A 27,891-nucleotide genomic window follows, 5' to 3' on the forward strand; every position below is an offset into this window, starting at 1 on the left:
TATGGTACCCAGCCTGATCATCCATTGAGCCTCACCTCTGAGTAGTTGTTTGTTACGGTCACCTCCCCTCTCCATGTCCAGGAACATGATCGATTAAAATGTAGCGAATGGAGGAAATGGAATGTCCCTTGTTGGCACAGTATCTTGCCACTATTTTTTTCCGAGTCACCTTGTTTTAAGGCAGTCCTTATGGCATGCCGATGATTGGCCATGCGCTCACGTAGTGTGCCTGAGGTCTTGCCTACATAAAAACTGGAGCATGGACAAAATAAGAGATACACAACATGTGTAGTAGTGCACGTGATGGAATGTCTGATGGTAAATGTCCGGTTTGTATGTGGGTGATGAAACGTTTTAGTGCCAATGAGGCCATTGCAAGTCGTGCAGTCTAAACAACGATAGGAGCCTTTAATGTTGCCCCTAGTGCCAGATGTATAACTCAGTTTTGGGTCTGTCTTCATAAGTAGATCTTTGAGGTTTGTACCCCTCTTGAAGCCAACCATGGGTCGTAGGTTAGTTGTGAATGGTAATTTTGGGTCTGAGGTCATGATGGGCCATGTTGGCGAAGAATTTGACCCGTTTTTCTGGTTGCAGGTGTAAAGGTAGTAGACATGATTAACTTGCCTAAAGTGTCCCTCTTAGGTTTGGATCGAATGAAATCTGTTTGTGTAAATGTAGACACAGCTTCCATGGTTTCCTGAATCACAGATGGCTTCTAACCCTTGGAAATAAATTTCTCACCCACTCCAGCCAGTTGGGAAACCCCAGTGTTAATATCAGAATTATTATGCATTGTTCTAATGAATTGCGATTTTACAATGCCCTTTAATAATTCTGGGGGGTGGCAGCTGTCCGCCCTAAGTATGGAATTGCGGTCGGTGGGTTTATGGTATAATGTAGTACCAAGGCGACCTGAATTCTTAAAAACTGAAAGGTCCAGAAAATTGATGGTCTGATCATCCACTGTCATTTTGAATCTGACTGTACTCTCAGTGTTGTTGTAGTAGTCAAACCACCTATGGAGTTCCTCCAGGCCCCCCCGCCACACCAAAAAAATGTCATCTATGTATCTGTAGTAACAAACGATGGATGCATTATGGTTGTTCCACAGATACATATTTTCAAATTGGGACATATAGATGTTGGTGTATGAGGGGGCCATGGAGGAACCCATAGCCGTGCCAGCTATCTGCAAATAAAAACTTATTTTGAACCGAAAGTAGTTCTTAAATAGACAATACTCAATGAGGGATAGCATGTACTCCACCGGAGGGCCCTCATAAAGGGGGATACCAGTGAGATGTTCCTGTACGGCCCTTAGCCCTCCATGATGGGGTATGATGGTGTACAGGCTGTTGACATCCAGACACACAAGTAAGTCATCTTGCTGGATGTCAACAGTCCGCAGCTTTCTGATGAAATCATTAGTATCCATGATAAACGAACGTATCTCCCTTACCACAGGTTGGAGTAACATGTCCACAAATTGTGCAATCGGCTGGGAAAGTGACTGTCTTGCCGACACAATAGGGTGGCCCGGTGGGTGGTCCAACCTCTTGTGGATCTTGGGGATCTAGTATAAGATGGGTATCTTAGGGTATTTGGTTATGCAGAAATCTTGTATGTGTTCGGACAAAAATCCCTGTTCAAACCCTAGCTTAATGAGGCTGTCTAATTGTAGTTTATACACCCCTGTTGGGTCAGTAGGCAATTGTATATATATGTGAGTGTCAGCCAACTGCTCCAGGATGTCTGCTCTGTAATCACTATAATCCAAGAGGACAATGGCTCCGCCCTTATTGGCATCCCTGATGACAATGGAAGAGTCATCCTGGAGAGTTCGAATAGCACTTTGTTCTTCCCTGGATAAGTTGTGTTTCCACAAGTTTTGGGTTCTTTCAAAATCAAGATCCTGAGTAACCAATCTAAGAAATGCTTTTGTACTGGGGCTACTAATGGTGGGTTCAAATAAGCTTGGAAGCTTGCATTTAAGTTCCACCTGAGATTTAACAGCTGTGGATTCTCTAGATTGAAAGAATTCCCTGACTTTCAAAGAACTATTCAATTTATAGATGTCCAACTTTAAGTCAAATTCAGATGTGGGGACACTAGGCACAAAAGATAACCCTCTATTCAAAACTTTATGTTCACTCTCTGTGAGGGTATGTGTGCTTAGATTGATGACTATGTCCTCTGTCGTGGTCTTCTGGGGGGTCTGTGTCTGATGCCCCGCCCTCCTAATATGGGGTCTGTTGTGCCTTATTATTATTTTTTTCAAGTTTTTATATATATATATATATACATACATATACACACACACACACATTCATAACTGACTTTGGGTTTAGCACAGTTAGTCTAAGACGAGTTTACCTGAAATAAATTGTTAAGTTACAATAAAAGTATATATAAACACTTGTAAAACATCTTAAAATAAAGTATTTCACACACATATATGAATATTAAAAGTATATATATATATATATATATATATATATATATATATATATATATATATATAAAGGAATCCAAAAGGAAGATGTCAGCACCCACAATTCATCAAAATGTTTCCTTTATTTTACAGTGACATAAAAGACAAAAGGCAACAACGTTTCGGATCCATCTGATCCCTAGTCATGCTATAGTATACTAACTTTCAGACCCTTATATAGCACCTGTATGGTGATTAATTGTTACACCTGTTTGTTCTTTTTATTTTTTTTAATATTTATTTAATGAACACCAAACGCTATGACAACTCATAGTCATTTTCCAACAAATAATAATAAAAAAAATAAATAGAACACAAAAGCATGATTTTTCAAACATAGTTGGGATAAGACTGTACATATAAATAACATCAATTCATCTCTACGGTGTTGTTTTTTCCCTTATTTTCCAATTCACGCGGATAAACGTGATACAGCAGAACCAAACACAAAGAGACAAAGAAGCACAAAAAAAAAAAAACAGAACAACACAAGAACAAACCTAAAACAAAAGAAAACAAAAAATAGAAACAAACAGCAAAAGCAAGAGAGAGAGGGGAAAAAAAACACAGATCCCTGGCTTAAACCATATTAACCTGTCTATTATCTATCCAAGTAGTAGGAAATAAACCCATTAATACTAGTTCTGCAAAACTACTGGATGACAAGAACGGAAAAAGAATCTGTTTTTGTATGGGGAGGGAATATGACTTAATGAGCGGACACCATCCTACGAGGAAATTCTTAATCCTTCTATCTGATGTATCTTGCCGTTGGTAAGCTTCAAAAACTATTTGTTCTTGTATGATTTTCATAACCTCCTTGAACCCCGGCACTCTAACTCTAGATGTCTAACGGCCAAAATAATGGTATTAACCATATATATCCATTGATTGTCTCTAATATTTGATGATGCGATTAGAAATACAATATCTCGTAATTTTAAAAAGAGAGATATTCTAAAATGATGATTAACCCAATAAGTAATTTTCCACCAGAGTTGGTTGATTTTAGGACAAAACCAGAACATGTGTACCAGGTCAGCTCTAGCATAAGAGCATCTAGGAGAACAGCTTGATCTTGATGGGTAAAATTTAGCAATTTTTAATGGATACAGATAAAAATTATTGATAAGCTTTATGTGGGATTCTTTCCAGCCCATAGAAACCTTACATTTCTTTAAACTAGCAAAGCTCTGTTTAATGGTCTTGTGATCTACATCCTTTTCAAAAGAGGACCAGAAATTACAAATCTTATCCAAATAGACTTGACTTTGTTTTGACAACATGATATCATAGATCAATGAGATTGATGTGTCCCCCCCTAGAAAATTTCTGTATAATAACTCTAACTTCAGACCAACTGCCTGATAACGGGAAGGTCCAGCTTTGCGCAGAAATAAAGTGTCGGATCTGAAAATACGCATACAGATTAGCCCTCGGAAGATCATACAAGTGAAAAAGAGATTCCACATTAGACACCTGATAGTTTCCATCAAGCAGCTGCCTAACTAGACTTAACCCTCTTTCGGCTCAAAGTTTAAAAACATTTTGAAAAATACCTGTAGTGAATTGGGGATTACCCCTAATAGGTAGAAAGTCTGAATATGTGGGATCAATACCTAACATTGTACAAAACTTATGCCAAGCCAATACTATATTCTTAAATGATATGAGACAGAACATTAAACGGTATCTGTCGCGGTTTACAATGAAGAATTGCTTTTAAAGCAAAAGGATATATTAGAAATGTCTCTTCCTCAATAGAGGAGACCGTATTTGAGTCAATAATCCAATCAAAAGCGAATTTAATCAATGTGGCTTTATTGTATATATAAGTTAACATCAGGAAGCGATAAGCCCCCTGTAGAAGACTTCTGCATTAATCTTGCCATTGCTATACGGGGTTTCTTGTCTTTCCATAGAAATTTAGAGATATATCCGTGTTATTTCCTTATTAGGTATAAATAAAGGTTAATTTTGGAGCGGATAAAGGAGACAGGGGAATATAATAGTTTTGATTAAATTTACCCTAGCAGTGATGGCCAGCGGGAACGAGGCCCATAATTGTAAATCTGTTTTAATCTTTTGAAACAGAGGCATATAATTTGCTGAATACCAAAATTTAGGATTCTTATGTAATACAAGCCCCAGATATTTAATGGCATTAACCATTTTAAATGGGGTTTCAACAGTGGGAGAGATGGCGGATTTCCCTATACACATTAGTTCACTTTTTTCAACATTAACTCTATATCCTGAGAATGAGCTAAACTCTTCCATAAATTGCAATAAAATTGAAATAGATTGGTGAATATTTTCAAGAAATACCAACATGTCATCTGCATATAACAAAACTTTTAACCTTTGAGAGCCAAGAGAAATGCCAGATAAACTATCCCTTAATCTAATTGCAAATGGTTCCGACGCAACATTGAGCAATAATGGAGATAACAGGCAACCTTGTCTAGTACCTCCTGGCAAGACTATTGGTAAAGAGCATACCCCATTTATCAATAGATATGAGATAGGTTTAGCATAAATTCTATTGACAAACTGTACAAAATTACCCTTAAACCCAAACCTCTCAAGCGAGCGAAATAAATTTTCCCAAATAATAGAGTCAAATGCTTTGGCTGCGTCTAACGTAAGAACCGCCCTATCCTGCAGCTGCTGCCTCTTGTCATTTTGATCAGTATTCCAGGCGTAATCTAAAAGAGTAGTAACTTTGCGAAAATTCTTGATTGGATTCCTGGAGGTCATAAACCCTGACTGATCGGGATGTATAAGATCCTGTAAACACAGAGAAAATCTAGCAGATATGATAGCAGCTAATATCTTATAGTCGTTGTTTAACACCGAAATCGGTCTGTAGGAGGCTGGATCCTCAGGGTCTTTACCTTTTTTAAGGATAAGGGAAATATTTGCTGCAGAGAAAAAAGATGAAATTGAATTGTCGGTAGTATAATAACTATTAAACAGCTTCTCTAATACACCAAGCAATTCTTTTTTTAAAAATTTTTAAAATTCTGCAGGAAACCCATCCGGGCCTGCGGCCTTATTCAATTTCAATTGGTCAATTGCCTTACTAATCTCAGTGAGGCCAATTCTTCCAATTGAATTTTAGGGGTCTTAATTTTGGACCAGAAAAACTCTTGATTTAACAAATTTATATCAGTCGGTGCATATAGCTGTTGGTAATAGTTATAAAATACTTCTTCAATTTCCTTAGTATTGGTATATCTTGAGTCATCACATTTAATGGCTGCAATAAGGTTTTTTTTCTTCCTACTTTTGGTAAGCCTCGCAAGATATTTTGCAGAGCTCCCATGAAATCCCCTATAATGTTGATTTCTTCTTATTTCTTCTTGTGATCTTTGTTTTAAGAAGAGATCTCTCTCTCTTCTACCTTCTAAGTATGTGTCCCAATTAGTAAAAGAGGGGTCAGTCTGCAATTTCCTATATGCATTTTTTACCTTATTAGCTAATTGAATCTCCCTCGCCTTGGTATTCTTGTCTCGTTTCTTCATGTATGCCCCGATCCCTGTTTGTTCTTAATAATGAGCACATTTCACATTGGCTAACGCCATCTAGTGGATAAAGTATATTATTTACTTAATTTTAACAAACTTTTTTTTCTTTTCTTTACTGTTTTCAAATTTTTAAATTACAGGGGTAGAATGATATCGTGGATTTATAGAGACAAAACTTGAAACTATTAATAACCTCTATTACAATCAATAAAACATTCCTAAATATAAATTTAGAACAATTATAAAAACAAATGTAAATCATAATCCCTATTTCATCCTATAGGATCTAGTGTCCTTAAGTTTTTTAGCCACCAAAACTCTTTCCTTTACAATAGTAGTTCCCTATCTCCTCCCCTTCTAGGTTTTGGGATCTGATCTATGATTTGAAACCTAAGTTGGCTTACTGAATGTCCAGCTTCAATAAAATGGGCAGAGCCTGGAAGGGATTTGCCTTCACACCTAATAGAAGACTTATGTGCACTAATTCTATCTTTAATTGGGCGTATCATTTCCCCTACATAGCCCCTCCCACATAAGCATTTAAATAGATAGACTACATGGTCAGTATTACATGTATATAAGCCATTCTATTAGGTGTGAAGACAAATCCCTTCCGGGCTCTGCCCATTTTATTGAAGCTGGACATTCAGTAAGCTAACTTAGGTTTCAAATCATAGATCATATCCCAAAACCTAGAAGGGGAGGAGATAGGGAACTGCTATTGAAAAGGAAAGAGGTTTGGTGGATAAAAAACTTAAGGACACTACATCCTATAGGATTAAATATTATGATTATGATTTACATTTGTTTTTATAATTCTTCTAAATTTATATTTAGGAATGTTTTATTGATTGTAATAGAGGTTATTAATAGTTTCAAGTTTTGTCTCTATAAATCCACGATATCATTCTACCCCTTTAACTAAACCATTTGAAAACAGTAAAGAAAAGAAAAAAAGTTTGTTTTAATTAAGTAAATAATATACTTTATCCACTAGATGGCATTAGCCAATGTGAAATGTTCTCATTATTGAGAACAAACAGGTGTAACAATTAATCACCATACATGTGCTATATAAGGGACTGAATGTTAGTATACTATAGCATGACTAAGGATCAGATAGATCCAAAATGTTGCTACTTTTTGTCTTCTATTTCACTGTAAAATAAAGGAAACACTTTGATGAACTGTGGGTGCTGACATCTTCCTTTTTGATTCCTTTCTATTATTGAGGTGTGCAGGACCCTCTGACGTACGTGCACCCCATAAGAAACCACTTTTACAAACGTTGTACCTGTGCTGGACCCTCCATTTTCTATTATATACTGTATATATACTGTATATATATTTTTTAAATAAATGTTTTAAAAGTGATTTAAGAGATCTGGTATGGGACAAGGTGTTTTACTGAAAAGGTGCATATTTATATGTGTACAAAGGGTAGAGAGAGGGCGCCACAATAGCGTGATACCGTCTGGAAATGCAGGTGTAGATGAGAGTAAGTAATGTGCTTACAAGAAAATATGGCACTGTGCTGTGACCAGTGCGTGGAAGCTTGCTAGCACTTAGCAGTGGCTAGTACACTGTGGAAACAAAGCTCCAAAAGCTCTTCTCCTGGTTTCAGCTTGGTATACAACTCCTGGTGACTGGATTTCAATTACTAAAAAGAAAGCCTTTGCGTGTTGTTCTATTAGTGTTGGAGTAGCACAACACGGACAACTTCATAGATAAAATAGCTTTATTGTTATGACGCGTTTCTCAACCCCAACTGGGTCGTTTCATCAGATAAAAAGCGAAATCTTTCTAATTTACGTATATTATCTCATTTGTTTTATTCTCTTGATATTCTTTGCTGAAAGCATAGAAGCCTCGTGTGATTGGCTCACCATGTGCATTGCTTTTTCTTCAACTAAGGATATCTAAAAAAATTGAGCAAAATAAATAATAGAAGTAAATTGTAATGTTGTTTAAATTTCTATTCTCTATCTGAATTATGAAAGAAAGATTTTGTGTTTAGTGGCCTTTTAAAATCCTCCACTATGCACAAAATAGAGAGAGAATAACTTGTGTAGCCCATTAACAAGTAAATAAGTGAGTCATTGTAAACCTCATCTACATACAACTTTACATTTACACACACACACATACACACACACACATACACACACACACACATATATATATATATATATATATATATATATATATATATATATATTATATATATATACACACACATATTTATATATATATATATACACACACACAACACCCGCAACACGTCACAGATTGCACTCATTGAGTGCACAGCTTACACGGAGTTGCATAAGGTACTCGGCTGCCACGCTATTTAACATAGTAGGGCAGTTCAGAGGTAAGCCCTCATCCACTGGTAACTAGCCGCTGGGACTTGCTGGAAGCATTTGAATTACTGAAGAACCGTGGACAAACAGGATGGGTGCAAGGAGACAGAGTATATCTACATAAGTGCCTTTAAAATACCTCACATCTTGAGGGTATACCAGGTGAGCGTGGATTTTTCCCACTGTTATTTATACATTGAGTGTGAACGTATTACACGAAGTGTGCCCCTGTGCGCCTGTCTTTTGGCTGATCCAATCAGCCAATCAGATTGAGCTCGCATTCTATTGGCTGATCAGAACAGCCAATAGAATGCGAGCTCAATCTGATTGGCTGATTGGATCAGCCAATCGGATTGAACTTGAATCTGATTGGCTGATTCCATCAGCCAATCAGAATTTTCCTACCTTAATTCCGATTGGCTGATCCAATCAGCCAATCAGATTGAGCTCGCATTCTATTGGCTGATCGGAACAGCCAATAGAATGCGAGCTCAATCTGATTGGCTGATTGGATCAGCCAATCGGATTGAACTTGAATCAGAATTGAATCAGAATTGAATCAGAATTTTCCTACCTTAATTCCGATTGGCTGATAGAAACCTATCAGCCAATCGGAATTCGAGGGACGTCGAACGAAGAGGATGGATCCGCGCCGGAGGTCTTCAAGATGGAGCCGCTCGTCATCCGATGGAACAACATAGAAGATGCGGCTTGGATGAAGATGTTTGCCAGTCCGGATGTCCTCTTCTGCCCGGATAGGATGAAGATTTCTTCCCGAAGATGGACTTCTTCATTTGCCGCTTGGATCCAGACTTCAGCCCGAGGATGGACGTCACTCTTCAGCCCCCCGCTTGGGCTTGGATCAAGACTTCAGACCCTCTTCTGGACCGATCTGTGAACCCGGTGAGGTGAAGACATGGTAGGAAGATCTTCAGGGGCTTAGTGTTAGGTTTATTTAAGGGGGGTTTGGTTTAGATTAGGGGTATGTGGGTGGTGGGTTGTAATGTTGGGGGGGTATTGTATGCTTTTTTTTTTACAGGCAAAAGAGCTGAATTCTTTGGGGCATGCCCCGCAAAGGGCCCTTTTAAGGGCTGGTAAGATAAAAGAGCTTTGAACTTTTGTAATTTAGAATAGGGTAGGGAATTTTTTTATTTTGGGGGTCTTTGTTATTTTATTAGGGGGCTTAGAGTAGGTGTAATTAGTTTAAAATTGTTGTAATATTTTTCTAATGTTTGTAAATATTTTTTTATTTTTTTGTAACTTAGTTCTTTTTTATTTTTTGTACTTTAGTTAGTTTATTTAATTGTATTTATTTGTAGGAATTGTATTTAATTTATTTATTCCTAGTGTAGTGTTAGGTTTAATTGTAGATACTTGTAGGTATTGTATTTAATTAATTTATTGATAGTGTAGTGTTAGGTTTAATTGTAACTTAGGTTAGGATTTATTTTACAGGTAATTTTGTAATTATTTTAACTAGGTAACTATTAAATAGTTCTTAACTATTTAATAGCTATTGTACCTGGTTAAAATAAATAAAAAGTTGCCTGTAAAATAAATATTAATCCTAAAATAGCTACAATATAATTATAATTTATATAGTAGCTATATTAGGGTTTATTTTACAGGTAAGTATTTAGCTTTAAATAGGAATAATTTATTTAATAAGAGTTAATTTATTTCGTTAGATTTAAATTATATTTAATTTAGGGGGTGTTAGGGTTAAAGTTAGACTTAGCTTTAGGGGTTAATAAATTTATTAGAGTAGCGGTGAGCTCCTGTCGGCAGATTAGGGGTTAATACTTGAAGTTAGGTGTCGGCAATGTTAGGGAGGGCAGATTAGGGGTTAATACTATTTATTATAGGGTTATTGAGGCGGGAGTGAGGCAGATTAGGGGTTAATACATTTATTATAGTAGCGCTCAGGTCCGGTCGGCAGATTAGGGGTTAATAAATGTAGTTAGGTGGAGGCGACGTTGGGGACGGCAGATTAGGGGTTAATAAATATAATATAGGGGTCGGCGATGTTAGGGCAGCAGATTTGGGGTACATAGGGATAATGTAGGTGGCGGGGGTGTACGGAGCGGCAGATTAGGGGTTAAAAATAATATACAGGGGTCAGTGATAGCGGGGGCGGCAGATTAGGGGTTAATAAGTGTAAAGTTAGGGGTGTTTAGACTCGGGGTACATGTTAGAGTGTTAGGTGCAGACGTAGGAAGTGTTTCTCCATAGGAAACAATGGGGCTGCGTTAGGAGCTGAACGCGGCTTTTTTGCAGGTGTTAGGTTTTTTTTCAGCTCAAACAGCCCCATTGTTTCCTATGGTAATATCGTGCACGAGCACGTTTTTGAAGCTGGCCGCTTCCATAAGCACCGCTGGTATCGAGAGTTGAAGTTGCGGTAAATATGCTATACGCTCCTTTTTTGGAGCCTAACACAGCCATTCTGTGAACTCTAAATACCAGCGGTATTTAAAAGGTGCGGCCAGAAAAAAGCATGCGTAGCTAATGCACCCCTTTGGCCGCAGAACTCTAAATCTAGGCGTAATGAAGCAGGGAAGCAGTGTTTCTAACCACACTAAAGAGGCAGAGAAGCAGCTTTTCCAGATTGCTGAGGGACAACTGTATCCACTAAAGACGCTTCCCACTTACCTCATAGGATTGAGGTTACATCTTGTAAGTGGGCATTTATTTTCAACATAAGGATTAGACAAGATTTCTAAGTGATTCTACATAATCCTACTTGAATTTGGGACTGAGATAACCTGTGAACTTTGTGGACTTTATTATGTCTTATTAAGCAAATCATCCGTATACTTTGCTGTGAAAGGACTTTTTAGGATCTCTTATTAACTTTATTAGGATCCTTTCTTACCCTTGTATATGGCATGAGTTGCAAATACATGTGACATCACTCATCCAGGTACTTAATGTAGGACTGAATGATCCTTGTACTCACATTAACCTATTCACATTTCGTGCCTTAACAGAATTGGGCTAAATCATATTATATCATATTATCTTCAGTATCGACTGATATTTACACCTAAACAGGGTTGATCACATAGAACATTGTTGAAGAGTAGACTTAGGGGAAGCAATGCACTACTGGATGACTGACGCCCTCATGGCTGACGCCCTCATGGCTGACGCTGATCCACAACTAGGCAGAGTCAGGTAAAAATATGCCAAAGTTAAGAAAAACTTTATTCTAAACTAAAGCAAAATATAGGAGACTACCGTTTCACCTTTGCGTCCTCAACCTCCCCTGTATTGTGCAGGACAAGGCCAAGCTAATTGACTGCTCCCATTTAGAATATATATTCTGCAAGTTTCCCAGCTAACCAACAACACTTAGGCAGCAGCTTCTGACCGGTGTTTGGAAATTAAATCCTACTTGCAAATGCAAAACCAGTTGTACATGTTACTGACTGTAAACACAGAAAGTAATTAGGAAAGCCTCTTCTATGGTTTTTGTACCCATAGTAAAAGATACTATGTGTATGTGCCTGTTGTAAATACTCTGGTACAAAACTATTGACTGCTTCTGCTTGTAAGATGTAAAAGATACTCAATACTGTCCCTTTAGGGGGACCCGACAAGGATGCCCCCTATCTCCCCTAATTTTTAACTTAGCCTTAGAACCACTTCTTAGTACACTTAGATTGAAGATACAGGGAATAAACATACAAGACAAAGAAATTAAATTAGCAGTGTACGCTGATGATTTACTGATTTTTACTAGACAATCTCCAAGAAATTTTAAGTTTATCTGTCAAATAGTGGAAAAGTTTGGAACATTCTCGGGGTACAAAATTAATAAAAATAAATCAGAAGTATTATGGGTGCAAAAAAATAAGGATTCAGACACTCAAACTTTTAAGGAGATAAAACATTTTTTAGTTTACCTGGGGTTAAAATTCTCAGCAAATCCAGAAGAAATATACGAATTAAATATAAAAGAAGCAGTCAGGAAATTTGCAGATACCCTTAAAAATTGGGAAACTATTGTAGAATAAATTTATTAAAAATGATAGCATTACCACGTTTATTATATATATTTCAAAATATCCCCCTACTGTTGAAAAACTCAGAGAGGAAGAAAATAAACACTTCCATTAAAAAATATCTGTGGGGGAAAAAGAAAGTAAGATTAAATCATGTAAAATTAACACTTCCAAAAAAATTGCTGGGATTGGCTCTTCCGGATATTGGATTGTACAATTTAGTGGCAGTAGGGAAAATTGCCATAGATTGGCTATTAGATATAGGACATTTCACTATGTTAGAGATAGAAGCTCAATTAATTAAGCCCTTATACCTAAAAAACATAGTCCATCCGGAAGTTAGCAAGCTGCCTGTTTACATAAAGAGAATAAATTTACTTAAAGATTCAATAATCGCATGGCATAAAATCTGTAATAAACTAAGGGCTCCATGTACTAAAGCGTCAATTTTCTCGCCGACAACGTGTCTTCTCGACTCGCTTGAACTCGCAGCTAGCGAGATGTTGCCCGCCCGCCATATGTACTAAAAACTATCAAAAAAAATGGCACGTCTAATCTGCATCGAGCACTGGTGAATGATTCATACATATGACGCCTCGCTATTTGCGAATGTACTATTATTCGCTTACAACTTTTGTGTTTGTCCCACGTGACTGTAAGGTGTCAGAAACGTCAGATTTGTCGCGGGAACATATTGCAGCACTATATAAAGTAGAATTTATAAATTTTGTCGGACTGCATAGTTCCCGAACTTGAAGCTTTACTGACTGTTATTCTTATTGATAAATTAATTAAGTATGGCAACTTCTCGATCTGATTCACAATCGAAGAATCCACACTTTTCACATCAGCAGAACCTGGTTCTTGTCGATATGGTTCTAGACTCGTATGACTATTTATTTGGTTGTCGTGCGAAGCAAACTTCGAGTATCCGTAAAAAAAGTATATAGACCCGGATAAGCGATGCTGTCAGTGCTCAGGGACCTGGGAAAAAGGACGTTGACCAAATAAAAAAAACGGTACAACGACATAAAAAGATTTGGCAAAGCCAAATTGGCAAAAGAAAAAAATTCTACTTGTGCTACCGGAGGTGGAACAGCTTATGTCGCTGATCTTAATGATTACGAGCAGAGACTGGCCACTAGGCCCAGAAGTAATCGTCGGGATCACAGATCATTGTGATAGCGACCTAAGAGGTAAAACATTAATCTAATTACTATTATTTAAATTGAATGATGATCATATTGTAATTATCCAGTAGAGTCGGTTTATCAAAATATTTATCATTTAAAGATATTTTGGCAAATCAATTTTTATTGGCGACAATTTTGATTATGTAAAATCTAGGCCTATTACTGCTAGATTTTTGTATAGCTTACCAAATAACTTATGTTATGTAATCGTCGAGATCACAGATGATTGTGATAGCGACCTAAGAGGTAAAACATTAATCTAATTACTATTATTTAATTTGAATGATGATCATATTGTAATTATCCAGTAGAGTCGGTTTATCAAAATATTTATTATTTAAAGATATTTTGGCAAATCAATTTTTATTGGCGACAATTTTGATTATGCAAAATCTAGGCCTATTACTGCTTTATTTTTGTATAGCTTTAAAAATAACAATTGTTATCTAATTTACTTCATTCTCTTGATATCCTTTGCTGTAAAGAATATCTAGAAATGCTTACTAGCTACTTGAAAATAGACGCCTGTAATGGAAGTATATTTGAATGTATTTTAAAATCTTATTTTCTTTCTGACTCATGAACAAATATTGTGTGGTTTAATGTCCCTATTCATCAAATCAAAAGCTGCTCCAAACAATGGTATTGCTATGTGAGCTCTGTATTAAATTAACGTTTGCAGATACAGTGCTAGATTTTTGTAGCCTAATTTTGGTTTTAATAATATATTATTTAAAATGCTAATAAAATGCATATACATCTGCATACTATAAACCTACAAATGCAGAAACACAAACGCTACAGTATACATTAGACACGCATGTATACAACACAACATATACACTTATACATGCAGATACACACACACTAAATATCATACACTTACACATGCAGATACACACTCACAACAGTAGTGTATACGTAATTCATGCATATACACACACACTATACATGCAGATGGTCTCAATAAATGAAGATACACAGTTATACATGCAGATACAATTATTATCTTAAAATTATACATGTAGAAACACTGACTACATAGCATACACTTATAAATGCATATACACACCAACTTTTTGTGGGGGTCGTACATAGATAACAATATTATCAAGATATGGTTTTTACAGTGGATTAATGAGTGTTTAAATGCTAGTATTAAATAAATAGTCTAGACTGAACATGATATTGTTGTCTAAGTGGATTATTCAGTGTTTAAATGCTATTATTTAAAAAATCTTGAGGACTTGACTTTACATAAAAGAATAGTCCTGAGGTTATGTAATCTTTCAAAGAACAAAAGAATTCTATTGAATAGAATTCTGTCTTTTAACTTGTCATTTCATTAGCACATGAAGAAATCACTCTTTCATTAACAATGAATCATGAATAAATTCAATTATGTATCAACAAGCTGTTATAAGTAGTCTTTGAACTTGTCATTTAATTAGCAAATGAGCAGACGACTCTTTCGTTTACAGTTAATTGTTAACAAGGTAATAAATTCAATGACGTGTCAACAAGCTTTTAAAAATGTTTTCAATACAAACAACCTTGAGTGTCTCTAAACTGTTTTAATGTCCTTAAATCAAATTAGAATTAAGGTTTGTTTAATATTAAACATTGGTTACTATAAAGATATTAACTTTTTTTATTATTAAATTCAAATTATTCAACCTGGATACTTTTGTGTGTGCTACACTGTCCCTTTCAATAACCACTATTAATATTTAAAATTTCATTTGTTTATTAATCTTTTATGTATATAAACATGAATAACGTTTAATTTTATTTATCATTTATCTGTTAACAGCTCGACCACAATCGGTGACAGCTAGGCGGTGTGATGATCCTGCTTCAGCCATTCCATCAACCTCCTCTGGGACGTCGATGACAAGTGGTGCTGTCCTTACTGGACAATTGATACGCAGCACATCATCTACTAGCCATACCTTGTTATCAACTGATACACTTCCAGATATCAGGACCAGCACCCCTGAAACAAGTGTTGGTAGAGGTACAAGTAAAAAATAAACAAATATTTAAATAGTTCTTAATTTCTTAAATACACATATTTTTCAAACAATAACTATAGACACATTATTAATTTTTATATCTATTTAAAACAGCACCATTTAAATTTTTGGTGTGTAATACATTAATTCTCAATTGTTCATATTTTTTGGTGATTAAAAATATTACACCATTTTTTTCATTCTCCACTGGTCATACTGGTCAAAGCAAACCTAATAAGGTTTATCTCCAAAAATCTAATTCCTGAAGGCCATTTTTTTTTTTAAAGCGTGGTAGAGCTAGCTCACGTAGCCATAGAGATAACATTGATATAACAGACGATTTTTTGTATTATTATTATAAAATAAATAAATTTTATGTTAATATATTTGTATTTTATTTGTAATCACAGCTTACCTTGGACATCTTTTTCGGACCATGACGGGAAGTTCTCCATGGTTGTTTGATGGTGAGTATCTCTACTATTAATACATAACAATGAACAATTTTTTTATAGCCATCTATATCGACATTGAAACATATTCAAATATATTTAAATTTTTTTATATATATAGATTTATATTTATATAAATAGGGGGCGGAGTTAACTGCCTATGTGAACGGACGTGAGGGATGAGAGCTCCGGGCTTCTAGATATCAAAAAGTACTGTTTTAGCCCTTGCACATCAAATCTTTTAACAAAATTACATCTGACAATACTCAAGGACATCTGCCCTATAGTTTTGATAGAGAAATTTGAACTTTGACAACCGATATTGAGCGCCATATCTGGAGACCGGTCCGCTCATTCTTCTGGATATTAGTGACTTGCTGTCTCTGCTCCGGAGGGTTGGGGACCCACTCTGGAGCACTAGCCTGCGATTACTTTATAACTCAGAAGTCGGTTTGACCATTTTGCCTGCTGCCGAAAGTCTGATACTACACCCTGACCGACTCTGACTACTGAGGGGACAGCGGGAACCTATTGCCAGTCCCTTACACTGACCGCGGGAGTCTCCGCAACTATTGACACCTAAATCTGGACTACCCACCGCTACTCACCACTGATCTGAACGCCTTGGAGATTTGGCGCGGTAATCCGCCATCTTGCTGAGCGGCCTACTACTTTTTTCCTCAGAGCGGCGTGGCCTTAGTCTGGGCTAAGCCGGAGCACCCGCATCAGATCACCGCTGCATGTTCCTGGCGAGAGAGCGATTCACAGCCTGCTGACAAGCTCACGGCACAACTGCTGGCCTTTACGACGGACATAACAGAGAGATTATAACACTGCTCCAGAGGGTAAGCCCAGGTCACACGGAGGGCCTTGCGGGAGGGTTACGAGACTCACTGAGCATTGGGACATATACTACCCTAAGTCCTCTCATCCCCCTTGAGGCTTCTCTGCTAGTTAGGCTCAATTTCGCCCTTAGAACTCTGCCCTGCATATATCTGTGAAGTAACTTGACCACTCTGTCCATAAGCAGATCTGTGCCATAACTAAGTGGCACCTGAATGGGATTAATTTACCTACAAGATCTATAAAAACTTTTCATATCTGCAAGAACACCTAATAAAATAATAAAATAAAAAAATAACCTAACCCATTGAGCCCTTTATCTCGTGCCTGAACTGCCCCAGGGAGCTCCTTATCCCTTACACACAATGAAGTTAATGAATGAATAAAAAGACACACACAATGTGAATGCTACAGTAGTCCAGTGGGCCAGGGACATTCTACAGTGATTCATAAATAGAGATTGATCTTGACCTCCAGCTTATAGTGCTCATAATCTCCTCACCTGTTGTATTCATTTATTTTACAGGACCCAGAAACTTTTCATATTTTTCTAAAAGTGCTTTTAGATTCTCAACTCCCTGCCTCTACTCACATTGCACAAAAGCTATCTATAACATGCCACAGGGAGCAAGGCGGAAAGCTGCTAACCCTAGTGAATACAGAAAGTCGGTAGCTGACCACTTTAAACTGAAAACAGGAGAGGGCAAGGTTTTAGATAGTCCTACTATCCCTCAACACCAAACAGGACTAAACACTAGTGAGGAGTGTGACTCTCACCTGCCAAATATTATGGCGGAATCTGCAGCTTCGGACATAGTATCTACACTCACTGAAAAATTAAACTCTCTTCAAGACACCCTTACCAAAGCCATTAAAACCTCTGCAGCTGATTTACGCAAAGACATTGGTGCTATCAGTGAGCGCATTGACATTCTTGAGAGAAAACAAGAAGATCTCACAGTAGAGTAAAGTAATCTGGCGAACTACTCTCAAATTCTAGGTGACATACTAGACTCCATGGAAGCAAAAATGGCCGATATGGAAGATCGATCTCGAAGGAATAACCTGCGCTTCAGGGGTGTTCCTGAGGAGGTTCCATCTTCTGAGCTCTGTGCTTTTCTTACAGAACTGTGCGACATACTCAGGCCGGCTGGCTTTTCAAATGAGGCATTAGTAGACAGAGTTCACAGGCTCCCTAAAGGAAGAAATGTACCTAGCGAGAAACCTCGTGATGTGATAGCTAGATTTCACTTCTTCACCTACAAGGAACAGATTATTAAAGCCATGTTTCAGCGTCCAATACTGCCCAAAAAATTCAAGAATATTCAGATTTTCCCTGATTTGTCACAATTCACGATCCAGAAGAGGGGATTATTTCGAGAGGTCACGAAATCACTGAGACAACAAGGAATCAAGTACAGGTGGGGATATCCCACTAAACTCCTAATCCATAAAGATGGACGTCTCTATACTGCTGATACCCCGGATAAAGGTCATCTTCTACTAAAAGGCTGGAACACCCAAAACACCCAAGATCCAAGAGATGATCCTCCCACACAGAAAGATCCTGAGCGACCATCTTTATCATCTTCTATCCTACGGCCTTCTGCAGTTGAATGGGGTTCTCTCCCGCAACGATCCACCTCTGCCAAAAGATACAGCTTTGCTATGGGTCCTGCCAGACCTACCCATGGAGAAGATGAAACAGATGCCAATGACTGATGAGTATTTTAAACCTGTTTCGTGACTTATGTTATTCTCCTCTATATGTTACTTGTTTTTCTCTTTTCCCTGCAGGTTTGCTTGACTATCCCCATATGGACATACCACTAGTTCATGTGGTGTAGGTGCCTCTAAGGTTTGCACCCCCTATGTGTGAAGCTATATTGTCCCCGAGTTTAAAATGACCCTGAAATGTTTTTAGATACACCTGCAAGTTGATGGCTCTAATCTTTGAGTCAAGTTTATTATAGGTATAATATTGAAGTTAAGTTTATTTTTTTAACTCTAGAGGATTGCACCAATCTGTTTTCATACATCAATCTCATAGGCAACCATCTTATGTCACAGCGTTTAGATTTATAAGAATGTTCTCCAGAGCTGTCCACTATCAAGTGTTCATACTATCTGAGTGCAGCGAGGCCCAGTTTAAAACTACTATAGTTATACTTTAGTGAATGTTTAGCCTAGCTTAGATGACGCTATGCTGCGCCATAAAATATAGTTAGACAAGTAGGTTAGATGTGGAATCAACAGGGGACCTTTGCAGTTAGATCTCAGCTACTTTTAGATACCTGAAGGCTGCCTGACTTTATACCTGGTAATCTCCCCACTATCCCACTATATTGCACTCGCGGTGATTAATTCCAAGATACAAGTTGGATGTGCATGCCATGTATAGACGTAAATTTAGTTTCAGCAACCAAGAGGTTATATCACATTAACATCTTTCACACAGGAGATAATGATATTCTCCTATGTCAAATAGATTAGGGTAACACTAATATGTATAATGACATAATTATATTCTTGTGCCCAACTTTTAGTATATTTTATCTTAGGCCTTCATTGTGGTATATACATAACTTGCTATGCATTGTACTAACCTTGTTCCCTACAGGTTTTTTCTTTTTACAATAAATGTACATTCAGTTTATACTGCTGATGAACTTGGTTGGACACTATTTTTTTTTTTTTTCTTTCAAATAGACTTTGAATATATACTCGAGACCTGAACTATTTCCATAGCCTCAATGATTACGATTCGAGGCTCAAACTCACATGCTTCATTATACCATTATTTGGAGCCTCACATCCTGTTACCCTATAATATTGTTTTTTCATCTCATTAAAATGTTTTGTTAACAATGCACATCTTTTGACTATACTTGTATGTTTATATAACTATGACAGAAAAATGTTCCTCATTTAGGCTTGATATAGATAATATTTTGCTGTGCATCTATCTAAGTCTAGATAACGTTTTCCCTTAATGCAAAACATACCTAGGGGGACTAATTATGCTAGAATACTACCTACTCCCAGAAATCTGGAGGGTTAAACCTTCCTATATAAAACAACTCACTCATTGACCCACAGTGTTGCAAATCATGAGGTCAACAACTTTACACTTTTAGATATTATTTTCCCTTTATTAAGATTAGCTAAACTGTCCCTGGCCCGGACTGTCGTTCTATTTGCTGAGTACTTTCAGCAGGCCAAGTGCCAACCTCCCCCCCCCCCCCGGGTAAAACCACAGTTTACCAAAAGTAAACAAGTGAACACAGATTCCTTTGACTCATTCCCTTTCCGAGGTTTTAGATTTGATGTGTTGGCCTGCGCACTTGTAACTATTTTTTATCTCCAGCTTTAGCTGAGATCCATCTTATCTCCCTGGCCTCTCTCTTTGACTTTTTCCTATTCTGACCCTTATCCTACTTTCTGAAACCTCTCATCCTTCACTCTATCCCTCCCTCCATCCCATATTTTTTTTTTTTTTTTTAACCATGAAAACGATATCTCAACTTCGCTTTGCGACCTTAAATGTAAAAGGTCCAAACATACCCACTAAAAGAAGCTTATCTCATAACTTCTTTAAGAAACTCTGCAGCGATGTGGTCTTCCTACAGGAGACACACTGGGCGGCAGACAAACTCCCAAGAATTACGTTTTTGCAATACCCAGTGATTTTCCATTCTCTTCATCAAGATAAAAGCAGAGGTGTATCTATTTTAATTAGCAAAACGGTGGCCTTTCACCAGATACATGTTGAGAGTGACCCTGAAGGTCGATTTTTGATACTGATTTGTAAAATTAATAATCTCATTTATACCCTTGTCAACATATACGCCCCAAATCAGGGTCAATCAATATTCCTTCGGAGAGTCCTGCATCTAGCTGAGAGACTGAGGCAGGGGAAGCTAGTTTTGGGAGGGGACTTTAACATGGTATGGGACCCCTTGACTGATAGACGACTTCCGGATGGTAAAGATATAGATAGGTTCTCTAAAAATACATCCTCCAAGTTTCGCAACCTTATACATCAGTTCTCATTATATGATGTCTGGAGATCATGCCACCCCGACTCGAGAGATAATTCGTTTTTTTCGACCCCACATGGATCCTATTCCCGCTTAGACCACTTTTTTGTCTATTCTTGGACCATGAATGAGATTTCAGAGTCCCAGATTCATAGTTTCCCTTGGTCGGACCATAATGCGGTATCCTTTTCACTGAGTGAAGAAAGTTCTACATCGAATAGGCCCATGTGGAAATTTCCAAAGTCCCTCTGGGACGACAACACCTTCTTACAAACAATCTCTGACAAAGTTGAGGAATTCCTATTAAATAATCCGGAAGGCCAAACTTCTCACCAAATTAGATGGGCTGCCTTAAAGGCGTTCATTCGAGGCTTTTGCATAGCCACACTGTCAGCTCAAAGGAAAAAATGGGGTGCTCCTCTAGGAAAATTAGTACGTGATCCTCGAACAAAAGAGAAGCTAAACAAACAAACTCCTTCTACTGAGCTGTCCACTGATATTTTATCTCTAAAAGACCAAATTAAGACCCTGGAATTGGAGCGAATCAAAAAGGCTATATCAAAATTTAAACTTACTATGTACTATAAGAGCAACAAGGCGGATTCCTTGCTAGCAAAGACACTTAAAAACCAAACAGCAGCTTCAAGGATTCCTTATCTTATCCAAAATGGTCACAAGGTGTACGCGCCGGATGACATTGGCAAATCTTTTGCTGAGTTTTACGAGACCCTCTATAATATTGAAAAAACTGAAAAACCAATTATGGCGTCAGTCAATGATATATCTACTTTTCTCCAAACCTTAAAGCTACCTCTATTGTCTGAAGCAGATGGCAATAAGCTGATTGAACCTTTCTCTGTATCTGAAATTAAAGAGGCAATTAAGCAGATAAAGAACAATAAAGCTCCGGGCCCAGATGGGTTTACGGGCCAGTTCTACAAAAAATTACGCCCCAAGTTGCAACTAATACTAAGCCAGGTCTTTAACGAGGTAAAATCAGAGGGCCACATTCTTACAGAGAATTTAGAAGCCACTATTGTTGCAATACCCAAGCCCGGGAAAGATCCTTCACTATGTTCTAATTTTCGCCCCATTTCTTTATTAAACGTAGATACCAAATTATATTCTAAATTAATTGCGGATAGAGTTGCACACCTCCTTCCATCCTTGATTAAGGTTGATCAAGTCGGCTTTGTTCCAGGACGTCAAGGTCCTGATAACACCCGGAGATGATTAAATATCTTCACTGAAGCCAAAAAATCTAATATACCCCTGATGGCCCTGTCATTAGACGCCGAGAAGGCCTTTGACAGGGTCAGATGGGAGTATCTATGGGAGGTGCTGAGGGTCTTTGGGTTCCCCCGACAAGCAATTGACATGATTAGAGTATTATATTCTAATCCATGTGCTAGGGTGAGAGGTATGGGATTTTGTTCCCCTAAAATTAACATTTCAAATGGAACTAGACAGGGCTGTCCACTGTCCCCTTTGATCTTTGCCCTAGCAATGGAACCTCTGGCACAAGCCATAAGAGATTCCCCACAAATCAAAGGCGCCTCTGTAAATGACAGGGAGGAGAAAATTGTCTTATATGCTGACGATGTTACCATTCTTCTCACTGATCCCACCTCCTCGATTAACTCGGTCTTCTCACTGTTGGAACAATTTGGCAGATTTAGTTTTTATAAAGTCAATGTAACTAAAACTGAAGCATACTGTATTGATATCCCCGAAGAACAACTTACTGTTCTACATAACAGTCATGATTTCCAGTGGTCCTCCTCGTCCCTCACACACTTGGGTATAAAATTCAGTGCTGACATTAGCTCTGTGATTAAACTCAACTTCGACCCATTACTAGCAGAACTACAAAGTTTAACTCGCAGATGGGATTTTAAAGAAATCTCTTGGCTGGGCCGTGTAGCCACCGTTAAAATGTCTCTACTTCCTAAGGCCTTATACATCTTTCGCTGTATCCCGCTAAATATTCCACATAGCATACTCCAACAGATACACCAGATATATTTATATAAATAAAATTAATATATATATATATTTTGATGTGATAAGAATAAAAAGCACCTATTTTTACACTAAACCGGAGAGTGCCTCTGTTCACGGGAACCTCTATTATATATATATATATATATATATATATATATATATATATATATATATATATATACATATATATATATATATATATATATTTATATATATAGATAGATATATTTACAATTTTAGATTAAAAAAGGCAGCAATCACTCGTCATTTGTAATTAAAATTAGCATTTAATAATAGAAAAGCTTAAAATATTTTTAAAAAAAAATTTCATGAAAGATTTTTTCATTTTGTCTTATGAAAAGCTAAATTTTACTTACAAATGACCAGTGAGTGCTGCCTTTTTTTCCATAGTACATACTGTTTTTAAATTGCACCCTGTCAGCTGCTACTAAATATATGGTGTGCATTCCTACACATGACTTTTCGTTATATATATTATATATATATATATATATATATATATATATATATATATATATATATATATATATATACATACAAGAACAAAAGAGAACTTGCACTCACTGGACTTTTATCAAAATACTTTTTACTTAGCAAAGAAAATTAGTGACGTTTCGAGGACAGTGTGTCCCCTTCCTCAGACGCACACACTGTCCTCGAAATGTCACTAATTTTCTTTGCTAAGTAAAAAGTATTTTGATAAAAGTCCAGTGAGTGCAAGTTCTCTTTTGTTCTTGTATACCTAACTACACTAGCACCCTGGCAGTTGGAAATAAGTGAGAGTGCACATCTCTGCTAGCTATATATATATATATATATATATATATATATATATATATATATATATATATGCAGACAATTTGCAAATATGTTGCTAAAATGCCTTGGGTGCTGATCAACTATATGACTGAGGACGGGTTGTTTATGACCAAAAAACGTTAACTAATAAACTTAAAAAATTGTAACAAACATATTAGAGTGCTATTCTGTTAGATGTGTGTGTTTATATATATATATATATATATATATATATATATATATATGTGTTTTTTTGGCAATTTTTTCTAAGATATATATATATAAACTTAAAAAATTGTAACAAACATATTAGAGTGCTATTCTGTTAGATGTGTGTGTTTTTATATATATATATATATATATATATATATATGTTTTTTTGGTAATTTTTTTATAAGATATATCTATATATATATATATATATATATATATACACAGTATACTTATATATATATATATATATATATATATATATATTAATATATTAATATATTCATATATATATTTATTTCTTCATTTGTAATTTTCACAGATACAGAAGAGTCATCGAGGGAGGTAATTTTAAACATGGTTGCTGTAGAACCAGAAATACCAGAGGAGGAGGAACTTCAATCCAGGGATCCTGGAAGTGAAACCCCAGAATATTTGGATGATATCATGGATGCACAACCAATGGAGATCCATCAACCTGTCCCTGATGAATCTGAAGTTCAAGAACCAAGAATTCAAGGAAATGTACAGCCAGCACAACGACAATCTCATGAAAGACCAGTGGTACCTGGCAACTCTGAAATTGAACAACAAGTTGATGATGTCTGTCTCAATGAAATGATCTCTCTTGCTAGACAGGGTGGATCATAGAGAGTTACAAAATGTTATAATCGCACACCTGGACCGAAGTGCATCATTAGCAGAAAGACAATTGCAATTAGACAGAGAGAGGTTTGATTGGCAGAGGCGAATGGACGAGGAACACAACGAACAGATAAATCGCTCATTACGCCTCGCAGAACAAACAATGAATTCTCTCCTGTTCATTATTCGTGAAAGACAGGGTCCTTCGGAACCCAATAGGCCAGGACAGGAGTGATAGACATCATTTTTTTTATTTTATTTATACCTCTAGTTCACACTGTTTTTGATGTTGCACTTTTTAATTTTTTTTATATTTTTGTTCAAAATATATTTGTATTTTTGAGTTCCACTAATATCTTTAAAAAAAATTAACATTTATTATCCTTTTTTTTTTTTTAATAAAATTTGAAACAAAAAAAATCCAATTTTTTTTTCTGTTAAAATATTTTTTTAATTTTTACAATAATTTTTTTTTATATGAAATGGTAATTTTTATTTTTTTTATTTTTCAAAAATAAAATCCACATCACTTTTTTTTGGATGTTTCATAAAGTAACTTTTTTTTGGCAAAATATACAAAGTACTTTAAAACATTGATTTTTAAAAAATACTAAATGACATATTTTTGGTAAAAAAAATCAACTTGCTCCATCAACATTCCCATTGTTGACCTTATTTTTGCCAATTTAATTTTGAAGTAATAATCCATAAAAGTTTGTGTGCTTTCATTTTTTTTTTATCTTCAAAAACTTCTATACCTTAAAATAAATAAAAATAGATTAAATTTACATATTAATCACATAACAAAATATAAATAATATATAGATATCTGTATATACCTTCATTTTCTTTGGGAGGTATGATATCCATATAATTTTCTGTCTGCACAATTTTTTCCTCTAATATGTAAACATCGCTTGAACCAGAGGCTAGAGTAAGATAAATAAATATAATTTTTAAGTTATAATTTATTGCTTTGAAATATTTTCGATTTTTGACAAAGGTAACTAAATAATATACCTTTGTATATATAGATTTTTTGTAGGAGGAACCATATTTTGTCCCATCATATTACTTTTTGGGGATCCCATGCCATCCAATTCTATTTCCACTTGTACCGCTTTGTCCAAAAATTTACCTTTTTATAAATTTAGAAAAATTGAAAATTAATATCACATTATTTTTTCAATATTTCACTTCCCTAAAAAAAAATATCTAATTCCTCTTCCAAGATTAATATCATCATCGTTTGGGCATGGGTCATCTACCTCAAGATCAAAGTAATAATTTTGTTGTTGTTCAAAGGATGGATTCTCTTCATAAGAACATCCCGGGATATCTAAATGTGCATTAGATTATTAAACAGAACAGATTTAATTAATTTAAAATGATTGTGATGCAATTATTTAATTATTACTTATTTTATTTCCAATTTCTAAAACCTTGTTAACCCTGTTCTATCGTTATGTACCTTTTTGAGTGTTGACAGCCATTTTTTTCACTGCTCTGTTATTTTTTGGAGTCATTGGTATGTCCATAAGTGTCAAAGGAAGGGGTGGTGAAGTGATCCCACTATTTGGAGTTTCAATCCTTATTTCTCGTAAATAACGTGGAATTTTTGGGGATTTTGATTTTGATTTTTTCATATCTGTTTGTAAAAAGTCACTTTCTTTTTATAGTTTTAATGAATAATACATGTTAATTTTCATTTCATATATGCAAGTTGAAGGTATACTAGACACAAACATTTTCATGATTAATAATAATTAAAATATATGATTAAATCGCTTATTGAATGCTATTATCAATGTAAAATTTGATATTGTGATATCTTGATGTAAATATTATTAATTTAAAGCTTAGTAGACAGTCCATTCTCGGTTAATCAACAAGTATATAGCTTACTTATTGGTGGATACATTAAGAAAAACAATAAGCTACTATAAACAAGGTGCTAATAAAAAACATAAATCTATTTGTTTTAATTCACTCCTCTGTACAACTGTTTTTCATTGGTGGATGCATTTATCCACCAATCATCAAGGACAACCCATTTTGTAATACAAAATTGTTCTAACATCTAAAATTGCATAATTGTTTTTCAACAAAAGTTAACAAGAGAATGAATAACATCTGCTAATAGTAACAAATTTAAAAGTTAATTAAAATGTAAAGTTCGGTCAGACAGGGTTCCGGTGGAGGAGGAGCTAGACAGGTGTTGCTGAGCTCGCAGCTCCAGTCCCATAGCTTCTGGCGGAGAAACCCCTTGCCCTGTGCCTCAAGTGTGAGGCTGCTTTTCTGGACAGCTAACAAAAAACTGTCTCTGGAACCCCCACCGGTGGTCTGCCATCCCACTGGTTTAAACTCCACCACCAGTTGTCTGAACTTACTATAAGTCTTATTGTACTTTGGTCGACTTGAACAGATCTGAGACCTGAATGTGGGGCTTGTTACGCGCCCTCCTGTTCTAAAGAACACCCTCTCTGCTAAAACATTTGACCTCATCTGTCTATCGTTTGTCTCCCCTTGCCCGGGTCTACCACCCGCCGCCTCATTCTTCTTTAAAAAAATAAATAAAATCTCAAAACAGATGAAGCTACTCACAACCCCATTTGCTGCATTTTTCCGGACCGCAGTTTTCCTCGGTTGTTGAGTCGGCCGCTCGGCGGTTGTCCCGCCCCCTCCCCCACTGGTGTTGCGTGGGAGGGAGCCGGGCTTGGCTTCAGATCAAGGACCGGCATCTGTGAACTCTCTCTACGCCGCCACATACTTGCAGCTCAGCGTCACTCACCTCCCTCCCACTGATGCTGCGCGAGGGAAGGTGAGCTTGGATTGGCGTCAGACATCGTGGACCAGAGGCTCCGGAGGTCATTGCTTCTGAGACTGCTCCTCTTCTGGGAAGTTGGACCTAGACGACGAGAACAGCGGGTGGTTGGACACCAGGAGCAAGGGTGAGTTTTGTCACACTATCTTGCATCTAAATCTGTATCAGCAGAGGGTTGAAACAGAATCAGTGAGGAAAACGCAGGGACTAAGTGCTGTCACTGACTAGCCTGGGGCCCTAAACCTTAGAGCCCTACAAGAAAGCTGGCTTATAATAAACTTTATCCTACTGGGGACAAGGAGAAAAAAAAACATATAAGGAGAAAATACTTATCAAAATCTTATCTCGCTCTGGTCTATCTACTTAGCACACCTGACAAAGTGCTAACTGGGTCTGGAAAAGTGTTTTTTTCTCATCATAAAAGGCCCTTATGCTAATATAAACTTTTTGCATAGAAA

General features: G+C 36.5%; 1 protein-coding gene across 7 annotated transcripts in view; it reads right to left on the reverse strand.

Moving 5' to 3' along the window:
- LOC128665909 (3-galactosyl-N-acetylglucosaminide 4-alpha-L-fucosyltransferase FUT3-like) overlaps window positions 1–27,891 on the reverse strand; it is a 139,777-nt gene that overhangs the window by 73,202 nt on the left and 38,684 nt on the right. Inside the window, exon 1 of one of the 7 annotated variants that reach the window (XM_053720168.1) lies at window positions 25,449–25,467. The exons of the other annotated variants lie outside the window; for them this stretch is intronic. The gene's annotated coding sequence lies outside the window, so the exon portion shown is untranslated. Of the gene's footprint in view, window positions 1–25,448; window positions 25,468–27,891 lie in introns of those variants that run through there. 7 annotated transcript variants of the gene reach the window in all.

The sequence above is a fragment of the Bombina bombina genome, chromosome 7 (genome assembly GCF_027579735.1).
Source record: "Bombina bombina isolate aBomBom1 chromosome 7, aBomBom1.pri, whole genome shotgun sequence".
NCBI lineage: Eukaryota > Metazoa > Chordata > Amphibia > Anura > Bombinatoridae > Bombina > Bombina bombina.